General features: G+C 35.4%; 1 protein-coding gene across 1 annotated transcript in view; it reads right to left on the bottom strand.

Moving 5' to 3' along the window:
- TENM4 (teneurin transmembrane protein 4) overlaps positions 1-20,679 on the bottom strand; it is a 3,098,737-nt gene that overhangs the window by 2,326,823 nt on the left and 751,235 nt on the right. The window contains exon 3 of the mRNA XM_050757454.1: positions 10,471-10,548. The gene's annotated coding sequence lies outside the window, so the exon portion shown is untranslated. The remainder of the gene's footprint in view (positions 1-10,470; positions 10,549-20,679) is intronic.

Consider the following 20,679-nt stretch of genomic DNA (forward strand, 5'->3'; position numbering starts at 1 on the left):
GAGCTATATTTATTTCTTACAAGAAATGTTAAAGTAAGTAAAAACATATACATGTGTATTATTAGCCTGTCACAGGCTAGTATTCAGAAATTTGGAAATTAATATTCAAATAGGTGTAAGTAGAATGGAAATGAGTAGAAAAGGCATACTCATGTAAGAGTGTCAAATTATTATTTCCTTGTAACATCAAGAAAGGTATAACATCAAAAGATATATATTATATACCAAGTATAATAAAAATAGAAGCACTCCATAATGACAATAAAAATCTAAAGAAATAATTTTTCCCTAAAGTTGCAAATATTCCACTCCATTTGTGTATGAAACCCACTGGGCTTCAATACAGTAAGGCTTTGGATTCAACTGTATCTGAATCCAAATCCTAGACCTGCAGCTTTTAGCTGAATGATTTTGGACAAGTTATTTAGTTTCTCTGAGTTGAATTTTCCCATCAGTAAAGTTGGGATAATAATGCATACTTCAGAATATTGCTATAGGATTAAGTAACATAGCTAAGAGAAAATAAAGAGTGCTTGCTCTACAGTAGGTGATCAGCTAATTTTAGTTTCATTCTCTACCAGTTCTTTTCTTTATAGAATTTTATGTTTCTTACTAGTGTGTTTTGGTTGTTGGTAGGCAAGACAAGTAACTAAAATTATTTTATATGTGGAGCTAATTAAAAAAAAAATTGCAGTGGTTTCCAGACGTTTGTGAAATGTCAGAATCACCTGCAGATTTTGTTAAAGCATACGTTGCTGGGTACCACCATTAGCGTTTTTGATTCAGTAGGTCTGAGGTCAGCCCAAGAATCTGTAGTTCTAAAAAGTGATGCATTGCTAGTTGCATGCATTCTCCAACCACAGTTGGAGAACTGTTGCAGTAATACATGTGCAACAACCAAAACAAGATAATGGGGGCGGGGAGGATTGGGCAGATCATGGCAGACAGGAGGCAGAACTAGATTGCAACTCTGACTGGGACAGAGCAGCGTGTGGAGGCTCGCATCATGAATCTTTGCTTCAAAACGACTGCAGGTATAAATCAGGAAACCCAAGAGAACCCACAGAGCCTCGGAAGGAAGCAGACTGCTCCTGCAGGACAAAGGAGACACCCCAAGTACTGTGAGTGCCCAAACTGTGGAAATGGGAAAGAGAGATCATCTGCCCCCAAACACACACCCTCACTGGGGAAACTGAAGGTCTAGATTACGACACAAGATTCTAACCTTACCTGGAGCTGAGTCAATTGAGAGAGCCAAGTAAAATGCAGGGGTAGACGAAGCAGTGGGAAAAGTTCTGTGAGCTTGATGGGTCCTCTACCAAACCATTTCTGCCTGGCCTCATAGGTGTCCTTTGGGAGGGTGGACAGAGGCGTTGGGAAAAGGCCACAGGGAGAAGGAAATCTCCAACTGAACTTTGTAACAACTTGAACTGATCAAGAAGTCTCCTGGCCAGAACTCAGGGAAGGGCATGAATCTGGTATGCAGACTCCACAGGCAGGGGAAAAAGGAAAGGCATACTTGCTTTTCAACTGGGAGGCAGGTAGCTTGGGGCAAGTTCTCAGTCCTGCTTGCCCACTGCCTGGAAACAGACTTGGTGCTGTTGGGGATGGGGACATGGTAGGAGTGAGACTGGCCCTTTGGATTCTGTGGGAGCTGGGTGAGGCTTGTGACTGCTGGCTTTCCCCCACCTCGCTGACAACCTGCATGACAGAGTGAAGATAACAATAATCCTCCTAGGAACATAACTCCACTGACCTGGGGACATCATCTCCATCACCCACAGCAGTCGCAGCAAGACCCACCGAAGGAAAGTCTGAGCTCAGACATGCCTAGCCCTGCCTCAACCCAATGGTTCTTCCCTACTCACCCTGGTAACTGAAGACAAAGTGTGTATGCTCTTGAAAGTTTTAGGGCCCCAACCACCTCCTCTTCGTCCTCATACTACCATAGCTGATGCTCTCTGGAAAGTGCCACCTCCTGGCAGGATGCCAACCAGCACAGAAATAGTGCATTAAACCACCAAAGCTAAGAAATCTAAGAGTCCATTTCACCACCCCTGCCACCTCCACCAGAACAGGTGCTGGTATCCATGGCTGAGAGACCTACAGATGGTTCACATCACAGGACTGTCTGCAGACAACCTCCAGTACCAGCCTGGAGCCTGGTAGACTTGCTGGGTGGCTAGACTCAGCAGAGAGATAACAATCACTACAGCTCTGCTCTCAGGAAGCCACATCCATAAAAGGGGGAGAGTACTACATCAAGGGAACACCCCATGGGACAAAATAATCTGAACAACAGCCTTCAGCCCCAGACCTTGCCTCTGACAGAGTCTACCCAAACGAGAAGGAACCAGAAAATCAACTCTGATAATATGACAAAACAAGGTTCTTTAACACCTCCCCAGAAAATCACACTAGCTCACCAGCAATGGATCCAAACCAAGAAGAAATCCCTGATTTACCTAAAAAAGAATTCAGGAGTTTGGTTATTAAGCTAACCAGGGAGGCACGAGAGAAAGGTGAAGCCCAATGTAAGGAAATTAAAAAAAAAAAAAAAAAATGACACAAGAAGTGAAGGGAGAAATATTCAATGAAATAGATAGCATAAATAAAAAACAATAAAAACTTCAGGAAACAATGGTTACTCATAGAAATGCAAAGTGCTGAGCAATAACATCGAACAAGTAGAAGAAATTCAGAGCTCAAAGAAAAGGTTCTTGAATTAACCAAATCCAAAAAGACAAAGAAAAAAGATTAAGAAAATATGAACAAAGCCTCCAAGAAGTCTGGGACTATGTTAAATGACCAAATCTAAGAATAATCGTCATTCCTGAAGAAGAAAATAAATCTAAAAGTTTGGAAAACATATTTGGGGGAATAAACGAGGGAAACTTCCCCAGCCTTGCTGGAGACCTAGCCATCCAAACACAAGAAACACAAAGAACACCTGGGAAATTCATTACAAAAAGATCTTCACCTAGGCACATTGTCATCAGGTTATCTAAAGTTAAGACGAAGGAAAGAATCTTAAGAGCTGTGAGACAAAAGTACCAGGTAACCTATAAAGGAAAACCTATCAGATTAACAGCAGATTTCTCAGCAGAAACCCTATAAGCAAGAAGGAATTGGGGTCCTATCTTCAGCCTCCTCAAACAAAACAATTATCAGCCAAGAATTTTGCATCCATCGAAGCTAAGCTTCATATATGAAGAAAATATATAGTCTTTTTCAGACAAACAAGTGCTGAGAAAAGTCACCGTTACCAAGCCACCACTACAAGAACTGTTAAAAGGAGCACTAAATCTTCAAACAAATCCTGGAAACACATCAAAACAGAACCTCTTTAAAGCATAAATCTCATAGGACCTATAAAACAAAAATACAATAAAAATAAGGTATACAGGCAACAAATATCACGATAAATAGAATGGTAACTCAGATCTCAATACTAACATTGCATGTAAATGGCCTAAATGCTCCACTTCAAAGATACAGAATTGCAGAATGGATGAGAATTCACCAGCCAACTATCTGCTGCCTTCAAGAGATTCGCCTAACACGTAAGGATTCAGATAAACTTAAGGTAAAGGGGTGGGAAAATAAATTTTATGCAAATAGACAAGAAAAGCAAGCGGGAGTAACTATTCTTATATTAGACAAAACAAACCTTCAATCAACAGAAGTTAAAAAAGACAAAAAGTGACATTACATAATGTCTCTATTTATATAATGATAAAAGGCCTTGTCCAACAGGAAAATATTACAATTCTAAACATATATGCATCTAACACCGTAACTCTCAAATTCATAAAACAATTACTAGTAGACCTTAGAAATGAGATAGACAGCAACACAATAATAGTGGGAGACTTCAATACTCCACTGACAGCACTAGACAGGTCATCAAGACAGAAAATCAACAAAGAAACAATGGATTTAAACTATACCCTGGAACACATGGACTTAACAGATATATACAGAATATTCCATGCAACAACCACAGAATATACATTCTATTTAACTGTGCATGGAACTTTCTCCAAGATATACCATATGATAGGCCACAAAATGAGCCTCAATAAATTTAAGAAAATTGAAATTATATCAAGTACTCACTCAGACCATAGTGGAATAAAACTGTAAATGAACTCCAAAAGGAAATTTCAAAACCATGCAAATACATGGAAATTAAATAACCTGCTCTGGAATGATCGTTGGGTCAAAAATTAAATCAAGATGGAAATTTAAAAATTATTTGAACTGAACAACAATAGTGACACAACCTATCAAAACCTCTGGGTTACAGCAAAAGTGGTGCTAAGAGGAAAGTTCATAGCCCTAAACTCCTACATCAAAAAGTCTGAAAGAGCACAGACTGTCTAAGGTAACACCTCAACGAACTAGAGAAACAAGAACAAACCAAACAATCTCAGCAGAAGAAAGGAAACAACCAAGATCAGTGCAGAACTAAATGAAATTGAAGCAAAAAAATTACAAAAGATAAATGAAACAAAGAGCTTGTTCTTTGAAAAGATAAATAAAATTCATAGACCATTAGCAAGATTAGCCAAGAAAAGAAGAGAGAAAATCTAGATAAGTTCAATAAGAAATGAAACAGGAGATATTACAACAGACACTACAGAAATACAAAAGATCATTCAAGGTTACTATGAACACCTTTATACAAATAAACTAGAAAATCTAGAAGAGATGGATAAATTCCTGGAAATATACAACCCTCCTAGCTTAAATCAGAAAGAATTAGATACCCCAAACACCAATAAGAAGCAGTGAGATTTAAATGGTAATTTAAAAATTACCAACAAAAAAAAAGTCCAGGACCAGACAGATTCACAGCAGAATTCTACCACACATTCAAAGAAGGATTGGTACCAATTCTATTGACACTATTCCACAAGATAGAGAAATAGGGAACCCTCCCTAAATTATTATAAAGCCCAGGAAAGGATATAACCAAAAAAGAAAACTATAGACCAATATCCCTGATGAATATAGATGCTAAAATCCTAAGAAAATACAAGTTAACAAAATCCAACAATATATCAAAAAGAGAATTCACCATGATCAAGTGGGTTTCGTATCAGGGATGCAGGGATGGTTTAACATATACAAGTCAATAAATGGGATACACCACATAAATAATTAAAAATAACAATCACATGATCATCTCAGTAGATGCAGAGAAAGCATTTGGCAAAATCCAGCATCATTTGTGATTATAACTCTCAGCAAAATCAGCATACAAGGGACATACCTCAATGTGATAAAAGTCATCTATGACAAACCCACAGCCAACATAATACTAAAGGGGGAAAAGTTTAAAGGATTTCCTGTTAGAACTGGAACAATACAAGGATGCCCACCCTCACCACTCCTCTTCAACATAGTACTGGAAGTCCTAGACAGAGCAGTCAGACAAGAGAAAGAAATAAAAGGCATCCAAATTGGTAAAGAGGAAGTCAAAGTGTCACTGTTCGCTGATGATATGATCATTTACCTAGAAAACCCTAGAGACTCCTCCAGAATGCTCAAAGAACTGAGAAAATAATTCAGAAAAGTTTCCAGATATAAAATTAAAGTACACAAATCAGTAGCTCTTCTATACACCAACAGCAACCAAGCTGAGAATAAAATCAAGAACTCAATCCCTTTTACAATAGCTAAACAAAACAAAACAAAACAAAACAAAAACATAGTAATATACCTCACCAAGGAGGTGAAAGACCTTTACAAGGAAAACTACAAAATACTGATGAAAGAAATCATAGACAACACAAGCAAATGGAAACACATCCCATGCTTATGGATGGGTAGAATCAATATTGTGAAAATCACCATACTGCCAAAAGCAATCTACAAATTCAATGCAAGTCCCATCAAAATACCACCATCATTCTTCACAGAATTAGAAAAAAAGAATCATAAATTTATATGGAACAAGAAAAGAGCCCACATAGCCAGAGCAAGACTAAGCAAAAAGAACAAATCTGGAGGCATCACACTACCTGATTTCAAACTATACTATAAGGCCATGGTCACCAAAACAGTGTGGTACTGGTATAAAAACAGGCCGATCTTCGACAAAGCATACCAAAACATAAAGTGGGGAAAGGACAACCTTTTCACCAAATGGTGCTGAGATAATTGGCTAGCCATATGTAGGAAAATGAAACTGGATTCTCATCTCTCGCCTTATACAAAAATCAACTCAAAATAGATTAAGGACTTAAATCTAAGACCTGAAACTATAAAAATTCTAGAAGATAATGTTGAACAAAACCTTCTAGACATTGACTTAAGCAAGGATTTCATGACCAAGAACCCAAAACCAAATGCAATAAGAATGAAAATAAACAGCTAGGACTTAATTAAACTAAGGAGCTTTTGCACAGCAAAAGGAGCAGTCAGCAGAGCAAACAGACAACCCACAGAGTGGCAGAAAATCTTCACAATCTATACGTCTGACAAAAGACTAATATCCAGAATCTACAACGAATTCGAACAAATCAGCAAGGAAAAAAAAAACAATCCTATCAAAAAGCGGGAAAAGGACATGAATAGACAGTTCTCAAAAGAAGATATACAGATGGCCCATAAACATATGAAAAAATGCTCAACATCACTAATGATCAGAGAAATGCAAATCAAAACCACAGTGCAATACCACCTTACTCCTGCAAGAATGACCATAATAAAAAAAAAAAAAATACATGCCAACAGGGAACACTGCTACACTGCTGGTGGGAATGCAGACTACTACAACCACTATGCAAAACAGTGTGAAGTTTCCTTAAAGAACTACCATTTGATTCAGCAATCCCACTACTGGGTGTCTACCTGGAGGAAAAGAAGTTATCATACAAAAATGATACTTGCACATGCATGTTTATAGCAGCACAATTCATAATGGCAAAAACGTGAAACAAATCCATCAATCCATGAGTGGATAAAGAAACTGTCATATATATGTGAATGACATATGTGTGTGTGTGTGTGTGTGTGTGTGTGTGTGTAAAATTAAATACTACTCAGCCATAAAAAAGAATGAATTAATGGCATTCACAGCGACCTGGATGATATTGTAGACCATTATTCCAAGTGAAGTACCTCAGAAATGAAAAACCAAACATCTTATGTTCTCTCTCATAAGTGGGAGCTAAGCTATGAGGATGCAAATGCATAAGAATGACACAATGGACTCTGGGGACTCAGGAGTAAAGTGTGGGTGGGAACGGGGTGAGAGATAAGAGACTTCAAATAGGGTTCAGTGTATACTGCTAGGGTGATGAGTGTACCAAAACCTCACAGATTACCACTAAAGAACTTACCCACGTAAGCAAACACCAGCTGTTCCCCAATAGCCTATGGAGATAAAAAATTCTTTTTAAATAAATAAAAAATAAAGTTAAAAAGATTTTTTTAAAAGATAATTGGTAAAAAGGGAGAGAAAACCACATTTTTCAAAGTCATATTTACTGTTCTAAATTTTCACTATAATCTACTGAAGAGTTAGAACAATCCCACAGATAGGACTCAGCATACCCAGACTTGGCCTCTTTTGGTGTGGCCTTGGGCATGTCACTTCGCTATTCTTAGCTTTGGTTTCTCCATCCTAAAAATTACGGGACTGAAATAGGTCAGTGTTCTTAAAACTGTGCTTTCTAAGCACTGGGAGATCAGAGCAAACTGAAGGATGGTCTTCACGGGGGAATTGAACAGACAAGAATTGAACAGACAAGAATCTCATTCCCACACAGATCAGCTCTCCTTATAGAACTCTTAATATAATATAGTTCTACAGAAGAAGCCAAACCAAATCAAAATAAATAAACACAATCCAGTCTGAAACATCTTTAGGCTAGATGATATCTGTGGTCACTTTTACCATGGCTTTCTCAAATATTGAGCTCCATATATGGAGCTTTCTGTGATTATAATGATAAGCAATAGCAATAAAGACCTTACACACTACAAATTTCAAACTTCAAGCTATATTCAGTGCACTTTTGGTATTAAGAAGTTTTCAATTCCAATGATTTGAAAGCAGATAAGCCATTCTTATTGCCTATGCTAACTCTGTGTGTGTGTGTGCGCGTGTATCTCACTCTAATAATTTGAGCAGCTTCATAATACAGCTAGCATTTTTGAGTGCTTGTTCTGCGTCACCTAGTATACTAAGAACTTAAAATGTATTTTTAGTTCAATCCTTAGAAAAACTCTTTTAGGTAATATTGTTATTCCCAACCCAGAAATGCATAAACTCTAGCACAAATAATTTAACTAGCTTGCTCATGAGCCACAGGTAGTAAAAGGCAATGATGGGACTTGAACCTAAGTCTACTTGTCTATAACTTTATGTCGTACTTATTCTATGAGGAGATTCAAATAATCAGAGAGTTATCAAATGGAGCAATTAAAATATATAGATCTCTTTGTCTGATATATAAAAAAAAAATTAAAAAAAACAAGGATATTAAATCCCCCTGTGAGAGGAGCTAGGCTTTCTCCAGCAGGAAAGTTTCATCCAATGAGTAGGAAGAAGGAGAGTTTAAGGTTTGCCCAGAGTCATGGAGGTGATGGCATGCACTATTAAACACTATTACTTTATTTCTTTATTTGATTTTTCAAATGTGAGCTTGGCTGAAAGTCTTTAGCTAAGTTTATGGCATTAAAACAAACAACAGTATATGCTAAGTGAACTGCTGTAGTCAAAAGCAGTGACAACTGTGTATGTTTTGGGGAGGTGGTAAGATATGAAATAGGGAAAGTATGATGAGACAGATATCCCACTGTAATGCCACCACCTCGACCAAGAAGACTGATAACTATGTAATGGGTGTTGACTCCAAAGATGCTTCATTTTAATCTTCTAATTGCATATGAATAAAGCTTTAATGGAGCAGATTAGACTCACGGCCTAATAATCTAAAGAGAACTGGATAGTGTTTTTCTACAAACTCTGAGCAGGTCAGTAGCTGGATGACTCCTTATAATTCAAAGATACTCATCCCTTTTATTAATAATTGTTTAAGCAATTCAGTCAAAAAATAAAGGATCATCATACAATGAGCCCTATGATTGAGACTTACATTCAGAAAATCTTGTTATAACTCTTGAAGTGATGGTAACTTACATCCTAAATTGGGTTTTAGAGCTGCTCTGCCTTAATACAGGCTTTCACAGGTGAAACAGTTTCTTGGGATATTAGCTAACTAAGAGCCTAACCCCAGTCTGAGCTGCTCATTTTTATTTTGCAGCTTTATTCATTATCTATTCTCAACAAGTATCTGTGAAGGTTGAAGAAAAATAATTATCACAAAATTTATGTAAATAAAGTTTTTACAGACAAAAAGAGAGAGAGCAGAAAAGGGAATCACCTTCGCCTCAACTTTTTCCTTAACTATGAATCATTGACACATACATTGTATTTTTAAATTTTTCTCATAAGGTATAATTAGAAATTTCAATGAAAAATACTAAGGAATAAACGTAGAAACAGAACATAAACATAACCAATATGAAAGAAATTAGTTAACTATTGTAAGATATTTACCTTTTTGATAACTAAATGTCATGAACAACTGATTTTTATAGCATTCTCAGCCAATAAGCACAGGAAACATAAAATATTAATAAAAATAATACTATACAAATGAATAGTGTTAATCCCATTCATAGGCTCTTCTAATCCTTCTATTATATACTAATGCATCTGGCATGAAATTCCATTTGTTCTGTTTCTTTTTTCAATGTTTCTCCCAATTTCTTTGTCAAATTCAACATCTTTAAAGGTAAATATTTCATTTTACCAACATACTACAGTTGTTTGTTCATTTTTCAGAGTAGGTAGTTGAGTTACTTCAAAATGACATTATTTTGCAGGTTACAGATCTTTACAACTTTGACGAGCTCCTGATTTTCACATGACAACAATTTTTATCTCACTTCTTGAAAAATGCATGCAAAGACTGTGAGCTTTGGGGTTAATTTGTGGTTTTAGCCCCTACATTTTCACATTTAAGGGAAACATCTGTCCTACTAATCATTGTTGTTTTTATGTCAACTGACAATGCATTCAAATACTGATTAAAATAAGAAGACACCATGGGCTTCCAGTGCATATCAAACAGAAGAACAATGAACACCCAGATTACGTTAGAAGGACTGTGACTGAAGACATTTAGACAGAATATGTGTTGATAGGGTAATTATTAGGTGGAGTAAATTGCAATGTAGAAGCCTCAAAAAGTACTTGTATAAATAGTTTCTTTTCCACAAAAGAGGTCTTGTGTTTGAAAAAAAAAAAAAAAAAAGTCTTTTAAATTCTGGTAACTTCCAAAATCAATTGCCCCAAGTTCAACTGTAAGAATATTTTTAGTGTTCCTCTCTGAAATGCAGAATACATATTAATTTTGAGTGAATAATTTTTAGTACTGGAAACCATACCTGATCTGGTGGTTTCTTCTTCACTCCATGCAGTGAGAATCAATAGATTGATGTGGTGAGACAGTTACTTCGGGTGATCTAAAATGAAAAAGGCATTTTAAAATTAGGAAAAGAAACCTGAAAACTTCAATAATAATGGCCTCATAATTTTTTTTTCCAGTCAATCAGCAACATTTACTGTGTATCCACTGTGTACTGAGCCCAGTTTTATGTGGGCATGGAGATGTAAAAGAAAGAGTAGAGAGAATCTAGCTTAATGCTGATAAAGACTTGTGAAATAAATGAATAGTAAATTAAAATAGAAAAAATATCATCATCATTTTTCTGGATGACTAGTTTACAAATTATTTGGGAAGGAAAGATACCACGTATTTGATATATATATTTATGTAATCATTCAAAAATATTTTAATTTGTATCACTTTTTATATGCTGAGCAGAGAGACATAGTACTTCCAAGCTTAAAGCTTTGGTTTCAAGGTGCATATACACTGTGGATACATAAAGAAACTAAAATTTCTGAGATCTCACTGTGTTCTGTGTTTGTCTTTATGAGGTTTATTGGCGAAATCACCTTTTCCTCAGAAATATCTTATTTCCACATGGTTATTTACATGGCAACTGAGATTAAGGTAATGAACACCATTTATAGTAGTGTCAAACTCAAGCCTGCTACTAATATCAATTTACTTTGACCACGACCCCAGGGTTAGTTACTAGACAATTACCCAAAGGCTATAGGCAAACCAAAGATATGGATGGCAAATTGGTAAACAAGATCAATAAAAATGATATAGGCCAATGAAATAAGACTTCATGTTTTATTTCTCATTATTGTATTTACAGTTAGAAAGTGTCTGGCATACTTAACAAAAGCAAGCTAAATTAGTAAGTGAGGAATGCCAGGAAGATATTACTCAAATATCTATATCAAATATGTACCCAAATAATATAAATGCTTAGTACCATCTTTGAATTATCTATGATTACAATCTCTATTTAAAATAAATTATGGCATTGTATTTATAATTGGAGGAAAACATTATTTTGCCAGCTACAGCCACAGCAGTTTTAAATACACACAGAAACTTCTTAAATAGAGGTCCCTTGTTTTAATGTAATTTGATGTAGTTTTTCAAGTCTTTAATTGGTGTTTTTTAAAGATATACTGCTTTCTCTAAGAGAAAAAGAAGAATTTGGAGATCCCAGGTACTCTGAAAGGTAGAAGGGATAAGATGAAGGGAGGAGAACACAGGAGGAAGAAGAGGAAAGAAGGAATCAATGAAATAGATGGCCATCCCCAAAGACTTCCAAATTTTCAGTAACATAGACAAAATTCATGCATAATGTGATATAGACATACTTTTGTATATATTGGAAAAAAGAATGCATTTCAGATGGAATTTACACAGCTTGGAAAAATATAAACTCCCTAGGTAATTAACACACATTTTAAGAAGAGCTATTTAAATTTCATATGCTATGAAATTCAGAGAGGTATTCAAAAAATTTCATGTAGATTAAAGATCTTGAAGAACTTAAATACCACAATATTATTATTTATGCAATATAAAATATAAATATTAATCTCAGTGTAGTAGGCTGAATAACCACTCCCCACCTCCAAGATGTGCACGTTCCGATCCCTTGAACCTGTGAATGTTCCCATGTATGGTAAAAGGGACTGTGCAGATGTGATTGAATTAAGGATCTTGAGATAGAGACATTATTCTGAATTATCTGGGTAGGCCCAAATATAACCAGAAAGGTTCGTGTAAGTAAGAGATGGAGGTAAGAGGGACCGTCACAGAGAGATTTAAAGATGCTATGCTGCTGGATTTGAGATGATAGAAGGGACCATATAAGCAAAGGATGCAGGGACCTGCGAAACTGAAAAAGGCAGGAAACAAATTCTCCCCTAAAGAAAGACTCTAAATTTATGCTAAATTGTTAGAGCAACAATAAGAAACTAACACACTAAGTAAAATCTTGATTAACGAGGAGTCAGATTTGGATTGAAACTATCAAAAGTTTTCAACACATGGTCAAATAATAATAAAACAATCAGATTGTTTAGGTATATGTAGAGGGGGAGGATACACACCACTGAAGTGAAGCCCTTAATATGGTACATTTTATTTTATGTAAAATTGTATATTATGCAAATTATATCTAAAAAAATCAATAAATCACCTGATGAATAAAGACTGCACAATAATAAGCAAGTTTTATTTTAATCTATTGTTTGAACCATTTCAATGCAACACTAATCTATTTTCTTTTGTTTTCTGAAAATATGGTGATAATGATAATGATGATGATAATCATAACAATTTTGATGAAGACAATAACCATGTTGCTTTTTGTCCAGGCTGATTCTTTTAGAGTCTGTTCCTAGCCTAAAGAAATATAATACATTAAAGAAAAAAAAAAAAAAAGAAAAAACGCTTTCTAATTATAATACTCACCATTTAATTACTCGATTCTGATCCACTAGGGAGTCTGATCCACTCCCTAACATTGTTCCTTACTTCTTTTGGACCACCTTATTTTTTTATTGATTTCTACCCAACTTAACCTCAGCCCCAGATTCTTTTTGTCAACCTGATTCTACTCTGGATACCGCTTTCACCTCTGCTCCAGAGTGACTCTGTGATCTGCCTTTCAAGAGGAACCTAGTGCCTCGACTTGGTCTTCCTCTACACTGAGATACAGCTAGACAGTCCATCCCCAAATCCAGAGCAGATAATGGAAAGTATCTTTCTCTACATCATCGTCAATAGGATATTGATCAATATCATAACAAAAAGAAAAATGGAATTATGAAAAAAGGAATTAGTCAAGACAGTGCCCAGAAGGAAGGCTTTTTTTTGTGGTGGAGCCTTGATGATAGTAAGGAGCTTGGTACATATGATGGGGGGATATGAGCTCAGATGTGGAGAGAGAGAGCAAATGAAGATGGTCCAGAAAATCCAGCTCCATCCTACTATAGCCCACAGCTAATAGTACTGTTGTAGACATTAGAGAAGATGGGAGAAAAAAATAAAACCTAATTGAGCTTAGCAGTTTTTCAGTTAACAATATTGAACACTGTATCAATAAAATATAACTCCAAGCATCCATCACAAGGATCATAATGAAATAAAGAGATTTGAGTGTTCAGTAAGATCTACTCTGAAGATTTTTATAACATTCACTTCTTGGATTCACATTTAAGAGGACTATGTCAACAGAAATCTTAGGAATATATTTTATGAAATAGCACTTTTATGTTTAAGCTGGTATTTAGTGACTGTGATGGGCCAAGAATTGTAATAATTACTTTCTGTGTATCATATTATTTAGTCATGATGATAAATACAAAATTTGGTACTATCTTTTTTATTTTATAAACTATAAAACTAAAGATCAAAGAAATTAAATAACTTTACCCGATTGGTAAACACTGATACAGATTCAATTTTATGTCTGTCCTACTACAAACTTGTGCTTTAAACTCTTTTGGGATATAACATAAATTTATATACAAATAGTGTAGTGTGTTGCCACTACTAAAGCCAAAATTTCAGCTTTAAAAAAAGATCATTTGGGTCTTCTATAAAACGTAGATAATGTTATTCACAAGACAAAGTGTCTTTGTGCTGTATTTATTGCCCTTTTCTCTCATTTGAGGATATATGACTGATAGAAAAGAGCTGAATAGTCTCAGAGAGAGAGCCCTTTCCTTCTTTCAGCATTTTGGCACTATTGCAAAAAGACTGTCCCAATTTCAAAGGACAGATGCAACGACTAATGGCAAATAAGTAATGGAAGCTTTTATGGGTGACTCAGTAAGTTATCAAAACTGAAAATATATAGAAAAGTGTCACTCTGGAAAAGAGAATTATTTAAAGCCACTCCTAATAAAGTGATGCCAGAAATTAACAAAACACATCAGTTTCAGAGATCTATAATTAATCTTATCAGTGGATGTGGCAGGATAGATTCCTATTTAAACTTGCATCTTGATGAGACTTCTCGCTCATGTGCTGTATCAGTACAGAACGCACTAGGGACTCAGGGATCTAAATCCATCACAGTGATTTTATAGTCCAGTTCATGCTCGTTGCATGCCCTGACTTGTGCTTGGTGGCATTAAATAGCTAACTAACTGTGACCATGGTGTTGTTGAAAAAGCAGCAGCTTTTAGTGCATTTTTTATACACACTGTTGAAGAACAAATATAAAATTAAAAAGTCTCTGTCCAAGACTTGAGATAGAATTAATGGTCGGGGGAAAATGCAATCTGTGCTTAGTTCCTGTAATTGAATTATATTACAAAGCTTTCTAAATATAGGTATGCATCATAGTCTGTAATGGTTAGAGTGAAATGTGAAGGATCATAAGCAATAATTCTGTCATTAAATTTTTATGTGTAAGCACAACTTGGATAGGAAAGCATGCTTCTAAACCTTACAATACTAGAGAAGGCAAATTATTTTGAAACCTGAGACATGAGTTAAGTTATTATCTTTCGGTACCACTTAAAACAGACAAAACAATTGCAGTTATGAGAAAAATGAAGATCTCTTAGTAAACAAATGGGTAAATTATAGAGTTTTATTTTGATCAGACTTATTCCCTGTTATTAAATTTGCTCTAGAAAAACATTTAAAAAGAAAAAGACTAAAGGAAAGGAGTTAATTGTTAGTTTTGCTCAGATGTTTTCTATTTGCCATTGTTCTTACTTTTTAAGTTTCTGTTGTTAATCAATAAAGCACAGCATGACACTAGGCTGTAATATGACACACCTTTCCTTTATCCATTTATTTAATTAACATTACAATAAAGTTAATAAAATAGAGAAGTGCTTCTATTATCAGAATAACAAAAATGACAAAAGAACAGTAGTTTAAATTCTCAAATTTAAGTCCAAGTAATTTGTAATCTGCATAGTGTCGGAGAGGTAGGATATGATCTATTCTGCGATGTGCATTAGAATAGTGGATAGTAAAACAGAAATAAGTATATATATTATATACATAGCAGGTAAAAGTCTAGGACTTACTGGATCGAGTTATAGTGATTTCTTGATATTCTGTGTGGGAACCTCCTTGCTTTAATGTGAGTCAGAGTAATTTTAGATAGCTGCTATTCTGTGGGCCCATTTTAGGCCATTTGCCTTGAATTGGCACCAAACATTAATTTTCTTAGTATTTTATTGAATAGGAACACTATATTATATGCTTATTTTGTCTATTTGTTGATTTTGTCTATCTGTCGCTGCGATGGAGGTTTTATGGTGATAATGATTGTCTCTCTTTCAGCCTTTTTACCCGAAGACTTTTGAAGATTGATTTACTTTGATGGTTTGTGAGGACCCAAAGACCATCTGATATCTAACATGCAGACATCAGATTGTAATTGTTTTTCTCTAGGTGCTTCCATCCAGGTTTGTCAAGGGTTCAGACCCATGGGGATAAAGGAAGTAGTGATCATTTATCATCATAAAGGTTTGAAAAGTTTTCCCAGAGCAGCCGTATTCACAATTTTGTGTATTTTCTCATGCAAAGTTACTCTGGAATCTGTTTCTTTCTTTATCTTTATTTCTTTGTAATGTTTTGTTCACTTGCTAATGTTTACTGTACTCATACTGAATTTCTTCCACTTTCTAGAATGCATCCCATGCCTCACTGTCTCTGGTCCTTCAGTCCATCTGTCTGGAATAGTCTTTTCCTTCGATCCCACTGCTGTGTTCAGCTGGTGGACTTTTACTCATCCTTAAGGTCAGTCCAGGTGTCACTTCTCTCAAGAAATATTTCCTGACTCTCTGAATCTAGGTTTGGTGTCCCTGTTACACGATCTCATATTATCACTGATGTTCCTATCACAAGGTTTACCATTCCCATCACCACCTCCATTATAATTATTTGACTGTTTGACTGCTTCCAATGGAGAAGAAGCTCCCTGAAGGCCTAATCTATGACATGCTTATTCATCTTTCTGTCTCCACATATTTATTAGTCCCTAATATAGGCATAAATATAAATATATATATAAACATATGTATATGTATAGTGGTAAAGAATTTGGACTTTATCCAGTGATGAGTAGAAATATCACTATGTCATGAAAATATATGATCACTAACGTTCTCTGAAAAACTGGAAAATGCCAAATTCTTTAACATATTTTGTTTATAAAGAAAAGAAAGGTTCAAAATATGAAAACAACCTTCCATTTAATATACTCTTGGAATATCTCTCTCAGGTCTGGGTCTTGAGATTCCAAATTTTTGTCATCTAGAGAACTCAGATATGCAGTTCAGCCCTTCACTGATCACACTGGATTCATAAGTGAGCTAATCTGTAGGCTTTTATGACACTTGCTCTGTGGTATGAGTGCTGGAGGCTGTCACAACTTTTCATTAAAAGGAGATAAGATGTGGACCACGATTAGAATGATCTGCAATGCTATTAGCAAGATTATGACATGCATTTTACCATATTATAATGTAAGATGCAATATTTTTCTAGGTGATTATTTTTTCACAGTTACTTATTTAATTATTCTATAAAACACCCTTCCACCATTACTACTACAATTTTGTTTTTTGCTTCTCAAGATTTGTATACCTTTCTGAGGCACTCAGCAAGGTGTGCCTCATGAGGTGCTATTAGTCTGTGTTGCTGTTTAACTCTAAGCTCCTCAGTCTCTTCTATTTTTTAAAAACATCTGAGGGGCAAACATGCCCTTGTGTCACATATCCATCTCATGCTGGTTTCTGTAATGCCTGGGATCTGAATCACAATGTCACCAATTAAATTATGACTGGGATTAGATTAGTGGCAGGTACAATATGAGACATATGAATTGATACATATAAATTATGATATAGAGACTAGGCACACGAACCAAGGTTTTTGGATTTGATTACCACTAATGTGTTCATGTTTCAACTCCTTATATCACTCCTATCTGTGACTGGTGTCTGAAAGCACAGGATTCTAATGTGATTTAATCAATCGATAAGCTGTGATTTAGCTTCTTTGATGATGAGACTAGCATCTTGCTGGTCTCTGAGACAGTCATCACTGTGGGAGGAACCCTGAATGGGGGAAAAACCACTACTTTTAAATGGCTACTAAGTACCAACCATTGTGAGAACGTCTTCGACATACATTATTGAGACAAGTCAGAGAGGTAGGGATTACTACTTCAGTTTTACACATGTGGAAACCGAGGTTCAAGTTAAGTTTTAGAGCAACCAGGGAAGGCATTTGGGGTTTGAATCCAGGTATGTCCAAAGCCCAGGCAGCCAAGGAACAGTAGTGCTGCTGAAGCTTTAATTAGGAGCAGGTTACATACATCTTTTCTCTATGTTGCAATCACTTAGGGAGACTAGGAAGAGGTAGACAGATGCTTCCCCAGGAAACATAAAAATAGTTATTATTCTTTTATATAATTCACGGACTCTCTGAAACTCATCCACAGATGCCTGGATCTCAGAGTAAGGACTCTCAACCTACAAGGCAGAAACCCAGTCTCATAAACTTTTGTTTCCAAATTGGTGTCTAGGATCCCTGCCAGGCACAGACTTGGGTCAACAATATAAAGACTGTTGAATAGAAAAAAGAAATTAATGAATGAAAGACTAAATAAAGTATTTCTTCACTCTTCATTGTTAAACCAAATTATGCCTATTCAGGTGCTTGTCTTACTTATATATCACTGAGTCTCACAATTTAAAATTTATTGATTATCTCCTAAATGCCATGTTCTTGTTCGTCTATATGCATTATTTAATTTAATCCTTACCATAGCTTTCAGTCATATGAATCTTAAAGTCAACATTAGAATAGTACCTGACACAGAGTGGGAAAAATTAAGTTATAGAAAAAATATAATGTGTTCAGTAATACTAGCATTGATTATACACTTATATGTAATACACAAATTTAAATGCCTTACATATATTATCCTAGCTTAACTCTCACAACCCTATGAAGCATGTGTTCATACTAATTCTGTTTTACTAAAGATATAGTTGAGATTTAGAGCAAACAAAATGTCTTGTCCGTGGTCAAAAAGCTATTAAAGAACAGAACCAAGATTTGAATCTGGTGATTTCTGACCTTAAATCTCATGGAACGTGAGACACAGAGAGAAAATAATGTGTCTACAGCCACACAGCTACTAGGTCAAAGTTGGGAGATTATGCTCACTGTTCTTTTCACTGCATTTTCATTCTACATTCCACCATTGTTGTGGACTAAATATTGTGCCTCTGCCAAAATAAAATTCATATGTTGAAATTTTATTCTCTGACGTGATGATACTAGGTGGAGGGACCTTTTGAAGGTAATTAGATCTTGAGGGTGGAGCCTCAAGAATAGAATTAGTGCTCTTATAAGGAGAAACACAAGAGCGTGCTTTTTCTTTCTCTCTACTCCCTGCCATGTAAGGCTACAAAAAGAAGACAGCTATCTATAAACCAGGAAATTAGCCTTCACCAGCTACCAGATCTCCCAGCATAATGTCTCGGACTTCACAGTCTCTAGAACTATGAGAATAAAGGTCTGTTGTTTCAGCCCTGTCTACAGTAATTTGTTATAGCAGCTGAAATGAACCAAAACAATCCTTTAACATTACAAAATTGATAGGCATCACTTTCCCAATAGCCCTGATTTACAATGTGTTGGCACTAAAGTTATGGTCTTTGTAGTTCAAGAAAAGACAGAGACTAAGTTGACTTACAAAACTTAGGAGTTTCATTAACCTTATGATGCTCCCAACATTTTTGGAATAGAGACATCAAATATACTGCAAATGCTTAAACTTGACCTAAAGCTTATTTAGGCTAGAGAACTTTCCATATTTATCCGTTTTCATTTCAATTTGTTTCTGTACTGAAACTACAGCAATTGCATTCCATAATAACTAGTCAAAAGAATTTGAAAAGAGGCAAAACATACCTCTTGGTGTTTTATTTTATGAGATTTGATTAATTATAACACTATTTGTTAGAATGTATGTCAAAAGTAAAGTAGAGGATCCTCTTCAAAGACTTTCCTCCCCATCTAATTAGGAATAAATAGTAACTTCTCTCAGAAGCAAAATTTACTAAAAGACCTGTGCTAACATTCTTAAATATCTACTAGCCATAATAAAGAAATCAATGTACTTTATGTTCTTAGCTCCCACAATTTAGTCTAAATATTTGCCCTGGCATGCTTATGCTGGTCCAAGCAAGCATTAGGCCATGGCCTGTTCCTCTTCTTTATTTGAAGGTGTTTTTACCTTTCTCAGCATTCCACAATTTACTTCCTCCTTCCTTTGTTCTCCTCTGCCTTTGCCTCTTTTAAAAAGTTCTAAGTTGCCAGCCAATCAGGAAAAATACAGGATGTGAGGTCCCGTTCTAGTCAGTGGAAACCGGACACAGCAGTAGGGTGGATGCATCAGGTTATAAATGACCTCGTCTCCTTCGTTCGGTGTACTCTCGTGGCAAAACTGCTGGCGAGTGTACCCCTTCTACAGAAAGTAAAAAAATGGCCTTTCCAAGGAAATTAAATTTATGTTCAAGTGCTATTTCTTTATGGCAGCAGGGAATAAACATTTCTAACAATGTAGAATTTGTAACTACTTCTAGGCATCTGACATTATGATACTTAATTATATGCTTTAAGTCTATGTGTGCTTTCCCCATACATTAATTACAGAGTTACATACATTCCCCTTAACAAATAAGAGTAAATTTTAAACTACAGGAAAATATAAAGTGTGGGTTTTTACATCAAAAAGACAAGTATTTAAATCTTGTCTTCATTCATTGATAGTTGTGAAAACTTTGGCAACATATCTGTCTCATCTAAATCACAGTTATATCCCCAGTAAAACAGAGATAGTAGGATAGGTTTCTCATAGTTGTAGATATTAATGTAAGATAATATAAATAAAGCACTGGGAATAGTTCCTGCACACAAAAAGTACTTAATACATATTAATTTTATTAAATAAGTATCTTATATTCTTCCTAAGACTTAGACTCGCTTGCTTTGTTGTAGTCTCAGATCTCTCTCTCTCTCTATTTCTCTTCCTACCTATTTCTACCTATTTATCCATCTAGCCATCCATGTAACCTTTTATCTAAATTAGTCTCATTTAGTCTTCACTCTGATATTTCATTGTTATCCCCATTTCATGAAACAGAAAACTAAAGCTCAGAGAGGT

Source organism: Macaca thibetana, chromosome 14 (genome assembly GCF_024542745.1).
Source record: "Macaca thibetana thibetana isolate TM-01 chromosome 14, ASM2454274v1, whole genome shotgun sequence".
NCBI classification, from domain to species: domain Eukaryota; kingdom Metazoa; phylum Chordata; class Mammalia; order Primates; family Cercopithecidae; genus Macaca; species Macaca thibetana.